Raw genomic sequence first — 8380 nt, 5'->3', positions numbered from 1 at the left:
GTCAAAAATACAAAAAATTGAAGTAGAAACTATGAATTTCTAGAAATAGATACCAACTCCCACTCTTCACCAACTCCCACTGCTCAACCAACCCCACCTCACTTGGGTTGAAAAGGTGGAGAAATGACATATCTACTTTTTTTGTGGACAAAAGGTGAATTCATACCTACTTTTGTCAAAATACACCCCGAGGTGGTAGTACTTAAGTGTTGAAATTAGATTTTAGTACTTTATAGTATTTTTATATTTCTTTTGTGTGGCACAAGGATTTGTACATGCGGTTCTAGGAGGCTCATCCTAACATTAGGATGTCCCTTAGATGCTTTGAGGGTCTGAAGCCATACTTCGTACACAAGTTGAAGGACCACAACACCTGCTGTTGTGCGAATACCATGTTCAACTTGTTTACTTTAAGGAAGGCTTAAATCAAATGCGCCATGGAAGATACGGGCTACATGGAACTTCATGCTTTTGCAGGTGTCTTGTGTGTAGTTTGAGTGGTGGAATAGCGTGATGCACACCATCAAAAGCCACTTTTTCATCCTTGACAAAACTATGGGAGTTTGTATTGTGTCCAAAGCCAGCTGATAGTGCTTTTCACCGCAACAAATGTCTTTTGTTCGACAAGGTTCCTACACAAGAAAAAAAAGAAATAGGTCTAGCTAAATGTCAAAAAGACCTCGTGGTTCAGTAGCTCAATCTAATGAGTTTCATTTTTGTGCCCTGAGGGAAACTAGGGAAGTTCATCAAACACAACTACTTGTACAGGTGGCAAGCTCAATATTGCAAGGAGTGTTTGGCCAATTTTCCTGACAATGTGGTGGTGTCTATAGTGGATTTTGCAGAGAATTACTCCTTCAAGGTGTAGAATGAGATCGAGTCAATGCATTGGAATTCATCTCAGGTCACAATCTTTGTTCACATTTCATACTTACGTGATGCGCTTGGTGCTATACAAAAGACGACTCACTTCTACATCTTTGATGACAAGACACATGACACTTTGTTTGTGCAGCACTGTTTTCTTTTGCACAATGAATGGATGAAAAGACACGGCTATAGTGTCAAGCAACCTTGGGTGTGGTCGGATGGTGCTGCATCACAATTCAAAGCAAGGCAGCCATTATTTCTTGTTGCAGGGTTCTTTAGTATGACATGTGTCAAAATGATGCACAATTTCTTTGCTTCAAGCCATGGAAAGGGTGAACATGACGGGGCTAGTACAATGGTCAAAAGAGACCTCACACACAAGCAATTGAAATCTGACGGGTGGGTGCTGCATAAGGCTTCAAGTGTTGTTGCATTCCTCAATGAAACTGTCAAAAATCAATGCCCACAGACAGGCAAGAGAGGAGATCTGCCAACAAAGATCATGTGCAGGGGTGGGTATACTTGCAAATACAACCCACAATTACGGATGAAAGTGATGGAGAAGCGTCGAGCGAGGATGAGGATGAATACGGCCCCATGTATGCTAGCCACCATGATGACCTGAGCGATGCCTTCATGGTTGGCCAAAACTTTGCAATGACTACAGAGGAGGCAGGTGCAGACTTCTACATGATGAAATGCACCAACACAAAGCGCATGGCCAAAACAAAGGAAAGGATCAATGGAACAACATCATTAAGAAAAATTTGTATGTGGTTGAGGGCCTATTCTACGACAAGGTAAATAGTCGAGATGATACTTATGTCGTTTTGGACAACAAGCCCACTACTCTAATCTACTCCCATCTGGTGCGATGCATCAGGTTTTCCATGTGCCCGAGGGAAGGTGAGCATAATGTATATGATATGTCAAATGACATATTTGAGAAAATCTATAACAACATGATCCTAGAGGAGAACTTGTAAGATTTATATTTGTAAATTTGACTTGAGGACTTGGCAAAAGCACTTTTAATAGTAGCTAGAAGTTTTTTTTTAAAAACTAAATAAAAAGGAGGCAGTGAACTATATTAAAGAGAGTAAGGAAGGATTACATCAAATCTGAGGAGGGAGGGGGAATCACATGACTACTTCCCTCTAAAATTACAGCTAATCACCCTTGCTAAATAGATAGCACTTTTCATAGTAGAGTGATAAAAGATGTCTTTTAAAACACTTGAACGCACTTCTAAGCACTTGACCAGTTGACCAGCACTTTACCAGCACCCAGTTTACCAGCCCGTTGAACCACTTAAAAGCACTTCTGAGCACTTTACTAGCCCTTTGAACCACTTGGCCAGCACTTTATACCACTTGACCAACCCCCTGAACCACCCGACCAGCACTTTGAACCACTTGACCAACCCATTGAACCACTTCGACAGCACTTTGTTCCACTTGACCACCATTTACCAGCCCCCTAAACCACTTGACTAGCTCTTTGGACCACTTAGGACCACCTGTGCAGCACTTTATACCACTTCACAAGCCCCTTGAACCACTTGACCACCCCCCTTTGTACTACTTGACCACCACTTAACCACCTTTACCACTTGACCAACTCTTTGGACCACCTGACCAGCACTTTTAAGCACTTTGTACCACTTGGACGACACTTGTAACCACTTGACCACTTAACCAACACTTAACACCCAATCCAGTTGACAGCAATAGAAACAGTTGACTTGCAAAATTCTTCATAGTATATTCAGGTTTAGATACAAGAACAATTAGCTTTATAGGGAGTTTGCTTTTTCAAGGAGTAAAGTCAATTAGTTAGAAGACTGCTCTGGCCATTTTTGCTCAGGTGGCCGCTTATACTTGGTTGCTGGACGTGGTAGTCTCGATGCAAGAATATTCTGATGTGCTCGTACTTTTCCACCTGCCTGTGCCCAGTCCAATTGTGCAAATGGACATTCCCTAACAGTCTTGGCTATGTCAGGAGTCTCAGCCCACTGTATTATAAATGAGGCAACATCCTCTTCCTTGAGGAAATTTTCCCACTGCCTCTCATTTTGCTTTTCTATCTTAGGCAGAATCACAAAGTTACCGGGATCATTGAAGTACATCTTATAGAGGGAATCATTCAGCAGAAGTAAAGTGTTAGACTTATTGAACCTAGGACAGAGGTACCAAAAGGTTTCTAGTTTTTTGAAAAAATTTTGCTTTGGGGGGGTTTCCATATTCCCAACTGCTAACATGGTAGCAGTTCTATGCCAGCCACCCACTCAGACAAGGCTTGGCCTGAGATAGGCACTTGTCCATACCCTTCTCAAGATTGTGGCAGCACGGCGACCAGAGAAAAGTATTTGCTATCTGACTCAGTCCAAGCAAGAATAATTCTGCCTCGTTCCGTACATACCAAGTGACATTATCATCCCCATTTACTTTGTCAAAGTACAACGTGTTTAAATCTAGGGGTTCCAATCCTTTGCGCTTTTCATGCACACAAGCAAGCACATTGTTGAAGTCCACAATTACTGCCAAATCTCTATGGACTGGGAAGCGAGACATTGGTTCATAGCAAGGAAGCAAACGATCAATGTGCTCTACCTCATCAATGGGCGGTGGGGGGTTTGAGCCAACCACACGAACTTTTACATAGCACAAATGGATAGAAACTAAGAGAGAATACTTATATTTATATTTCCGGGATAAAAGATACAAAGCTACAATCTAAAAGAGATAGCATGAAAAAAAAGATACAAAGCTGAAAGAAGCTAAAGCTTCTTGCATGCTCTGGTTTTTGGGGGGAGTATGCCAGTACTCTTTTTGGGGTCCTCGGATAGCTCATCCTCCACCTGCTTCTTTCTCTTCTTCCGCATCTCCATCACTACAAATTCCAGGGATGATTCCATTTCAAGATCCTTTGCCTCAACTACACTATCCTCCTTACAGGCATCAGTACCTGGGCAGCATATTGTGACCACAATGAACACGGGGACCATGATTTAGACATGGGAGGAGACAAATATACAAAACTCACATTACCTTGGTTTCTTGCAGACGGATTTGTCTCCGTCACCACCCTCAATAGTTTTCCCACCCTCAAAGTTCTTGTACTTCAGCAACATGGCGTCAAGGTCAAAGACCTCGTCCACATCGTGCATGGAGGATGTGGAAGCTTCTTTCTCAGCCCCACTGGCTCAGCTGAACCAACACACACAATTAATCTCCACAACAGATTAACATAAATTTTGTTGTATAAAATGACCAACCTACCTTCAAGCTTCTCATAAGAATTCCCAAGTTCCCTGCATCTTGCTATATGGGGTATCTCCAATTTACAGTCTTGTACAACACACTTGGGCTCAGTCGTGCTTTACCACTGAAAAGCAAAACGGATGGTATCTGTGGACACACGATAGTTGAAAGACACCGACCGCATATTTCCTTAACAATTCTTGACCACATGCCACACAATTTCCACACAAAAAAACATTATCCACACTAAGTTTAGACTTGGAGGGTGAAGTGGGCACTAGAAGGGCCCTGCCCTCTCTTTTCCTGAACTTGCTGGACCCCTTCATGAAGGAGTCTTGCCTTCTAAACTCACCAAGCTCCCTGTCCATTTGCTGAAATATTTTCTGTACAAAATGAGAAACAAAGGAAGATTCTTCAAAACCAACCATGATGGGGGACATGTAGGCCCTAGCAGTAGGCACTTGCAAGCACCTTGGAGCATTTGCTGGAACATTCAAGTACTCGTAGCCACTTGAAAGTGATCTATCTATCCACTTGCAGCACTTTGAAAGGTACTCGCTAGCACTTGGAAGCTCTTTTCAGCACTTTGAAGCACTTTCAACCACTTGCAAACTCTTGCTTGCAGGGTCTTAAAAGTGGCTAAAAGTGCTTTAAAAGCTTAAAAGTGCTTAAAAGTGCTTAAAAGTGTTCTGAAGTGATTGCAGAATAAACTTTTAAGAACTTTGAAGCAATTTTAACCACTTTGAAGCACCTTCAAGCATTTGCAGGACTTTGCAAGTGGTTTAAAGTGCTTTAATGTGCCTGAGGGTGGTTCAAAGTGCTTGCAAATGCATAAAAATTAGGCTCTTTTTAACACTTGCATGCATTTGTAGGTGTTTAAAAGTGCTTGCAGGTGCTCTATATATCCACAGGCAGGTGTTTAAAAGTGCTTGCAGGTGCTCTATCTATCCACTTGCAGCACTTTGAAAGGCACTTGCTAGCACTTGGAAGCTCTTTTTAGAACTTTGAAGCACTTTCAACCACCTGCAAACTCCTGCAAGTGCTTGCAGGGTCTTAAAAGTGGTTAAAAGTGCTCTAAAGTGATTACAAAAATCACTTTAAAGCACTTTGAAAGAAATTTTAACCACTTTGAAGCACCTTCAAGCACTTGCAAGAGTTTGCGAGTCGTTGAAAGTGCTTCAAAATGCTTTGATGTGCCTGCATGCGATTCAAAGTGCTTGCAAGTGCATAAAAGTTAGGCACTTTTTTGCATTTGCAAGCATTTGTAGGTGTTTAAAAGTGCTTGTAGGTGGTTAAAAGTGTTTGCAAGTGCTAAATAGTCAAAAAACGTGTTTGCAAGTGCTAAATAGTCAAACATTTTTTAGCACTTGCAATCACTTTTAACCACTTTTAAGCACATGCAAGCACTTGCAGGCATTTATAGGGGTTTGGAAGTGCTTGCATGTGCTTAAAAGAGCCTGCAGGTGGTTGAAAGTGCTTGCAAGTACTTAAAAGGTGAGCACTTTCAACCACTTTTAGCACTTTCTAGCACTTTATACACTTTAAAGACAGAGAAGATTAAAGTACCTGCATGGTTGACACCTCCTCCTTCATCCTTGCAGCATCATTCAATCCAAAGGCAATTGCAGCTACATTTTCTGCTGGAGAGGCTTTCAGTTTCTCCACCTCCTCTCTGAGGCTCTCCATCTTTGCAATGATGGGTGCACAAGCTGAGGAGGTACCTTCGTTGCACAACCATAAGTCCTACTTTACAGCCAAGACTGTCTTTGCAGTCTTCACCTTCTCTTTTGCCTTCACTGCCTGCTGCTTAAGGTCATCGGCAAGATTATCCACCCATGCTATGTAGAGGGACTGAGAGGCTGTCCACATGTATTGTAGAGGGAGGCTGGACACCGCAAGACCGTCCACAGCATTCTCTATCAGTCCTTCAAATGTGGGGTCTTTCTTCACGCCGTAATCGGACATGAACTTCTGCATTTTCTGATCAAGCCCCCCTTTCTGGCTCTTGACATTCTCTAGTACTTGATCGCCGACCAAAGCCCATGCAATCTTATGGCTGTCAGGGTCTGCTTTGGGAGCATCGCAGTATTCATATGCAAACCCCCTCGCAAACCTCGTCATGAACTCGCCGTTGGAGGGGGAAGTCTGGTAGACCTTTTGATACAGAAGCCTGCATGCATCGTAAAGGTGGTCATGCACCTTAGTCTTCTTCTTTTATGGCACATTGAACACTGTTGACCACTTTAGGTGGCAGGTCCTTGCTTGTTAAATCCTTGGGCAGCTTGCCCTCCATGCTCAATCCATATTTCTCATGCAATTACAAAATAGAAAAACCTGGAAAGTACTAGATACTCCATCGATGCTGCAAGCAAAGCCATGGAGAAAAATGATTTGCAACCAATGCTGAAAAATAGGATTTTTTGCCATGAGGCGCATAGACACGACCAAAACTCAATGTAGAACTCACCTTTTTGAGCATATTTGTCACTCGGACTACTCTGTCGTGGTTTTTGAAGGCGTCTGTTGTGTCGCATGTGTTGCAGGGGTGTTCTGTGTGTTGGTTGTTGTAGGGGTCTGATCTACTATGGTGTTTGTTGCAAGGGCCGCCTGCTGTGTCACCTCCATGCTTTGAGTCGAGTTTTTGCACTTCTTGGAGGGAGTGTTCTTCTTGGGAGTCATCTCTGCAGAGGGTGCTGCTGCATCCTTTGTGCTTCTGTGCCGGTGGCAATGGGGGCAGAGCTCCACCAAGGCTATGGCAGAGCGCGACAAGTGCAATGGGGGGCAGAGCGCAACAGCTACAACATACAATGGGGGATCACGAGCAATTGGGGGAGCACGAGATATGGGAGCAGAGTGAGCACACAGATACAAGCGGGCATCGGAGTGACAAGCTAGTTGCGTGAGAGGAAAGGAGAAAGAGGACAAGGAGTCTAGACCATGATGACTGTAAGTTCAAAAAAAGGGGACCCACTCCAGGCCCATAATGTCTCACATGCATCTAGATTATAGGTACATCAATTATATTGCATGAAAATTTAGAATTTCCCTCTCCCTCTTTTCCCAAATTTGAAAGCTCTTGAATTTCCCTCCGCCTAGGCGCTATTGATGGTACCACCAAAAGGTGAAAAAAGTGGTACCTAAACATGCTTTCACCCAATGATGGACTCATGGTGCAAAGAAATTCAATACAATATGTGGTTTGTTGTGATAGTTTTTGTTGAATTCTAGACTCTCAGAAGTATTTTTGTAATATTGACAATGATGCAAAGTGATCAATACAAAATGTGGTGTGTTGTGATCACTTAAATCAATTTGTACCACAGGATTTGCAAATATAAATGAGTTTCTATGATGTAAACTTAAGCTTTTATCGCACATTGAAGACATTGTAAATGTGTTTCTGCCATGCATGAATGAGTGTGAGAAATGCAAAAAAGTATGTGACCGCTTGCACGCACTTTTAGATGCAACTGGGCCAAATGACCAAGTGAGAGTTTTTGCGCGGATCAGTGAGTGGGCATCGCATGCAATGGAAATACATCAACAACGATGTCACCATAGAGATGGTCAAGGAAGCGTGGCCGGTTGTGTTTGAATTCTCCATTTGCAAGGGAAGATTGAAGTTGGACAAATGTTTTGTGCCGGACATTTGTATGCACGTTGAGGCCATATACCTTGCATGAACATGGAGTACACTAAACCACACGGGTTTTCCCTTGTGTTTTTCAAAGATGCTATACATCCCATATGTTTGAAATGATCTAGTGGACTTTAGTAGAGCAGGGCCCCCATAAGAGCATAGTGGATATCTGAAGTGAGATAGTAAAAATATCACGAGGATCTAAGAGATGCATTGTATGGCACCGCTATGGAAACCCATGATTTTGTGGAGGAATTGCAAACACTAATTTGTACCTCCACACAGATGATGGGGGAAGATGGCACAAGCAACACCAAAAAGTTACACAGAGACATCAAGCTACTTAGACAACGTGACCTTCGTGAAATGGAGGAATGATGTCAACAACAATTGATCATGACTATGATCAAGCATCCCAACACATTGCGGCCACCTTCATCTTACACAAAGTTACACAGAGACATCAAGCTACTTAGACAACGTGACCTTCGTGAAATGGAGGAATGATGTCAACAACAATTGATCATGACTATGATCAAGCATCGCAACACATTGTGGCCACCTTCATCTTACACAAAAGACGCAATGGATCCTTGACCGGCTTGCG

The 8380-nt window shown here is 42.8% G+C and overlaps 1 pseudogene; it reads left to right on the top strand.

Annotated features, from left to right (window-relative positions):
- Window positions 1–1310: 1310 nt before the first annotated feature.
- On the top strand, window positions 1311–1856 carry LOC147453687 (uncharacterized; annotated as a pseudogene).
- Window positions 1857–8380: the final 6524 nt, after the last annotated feature.

Source organism: Adiantum capillus-veneris, chromosome 7, assembly GCF_014529385.1.
Source record: "Adiantum capillus-veneris isolate H3 chromosome 7, ASM1452938v2, whole genome shotgun sequence".
NCBI classification, from domain to species: domain Eukaryota; kingdom Viridiplantae; phylum Streptophyta; class Polypodiopsida; order Polypodiales; family Pteridaceae; genus Adiantum; species Adiantum capillus-veneris.
This window is presented reverse-complemented; position numbering and strand designations above follow the sequence as displayed.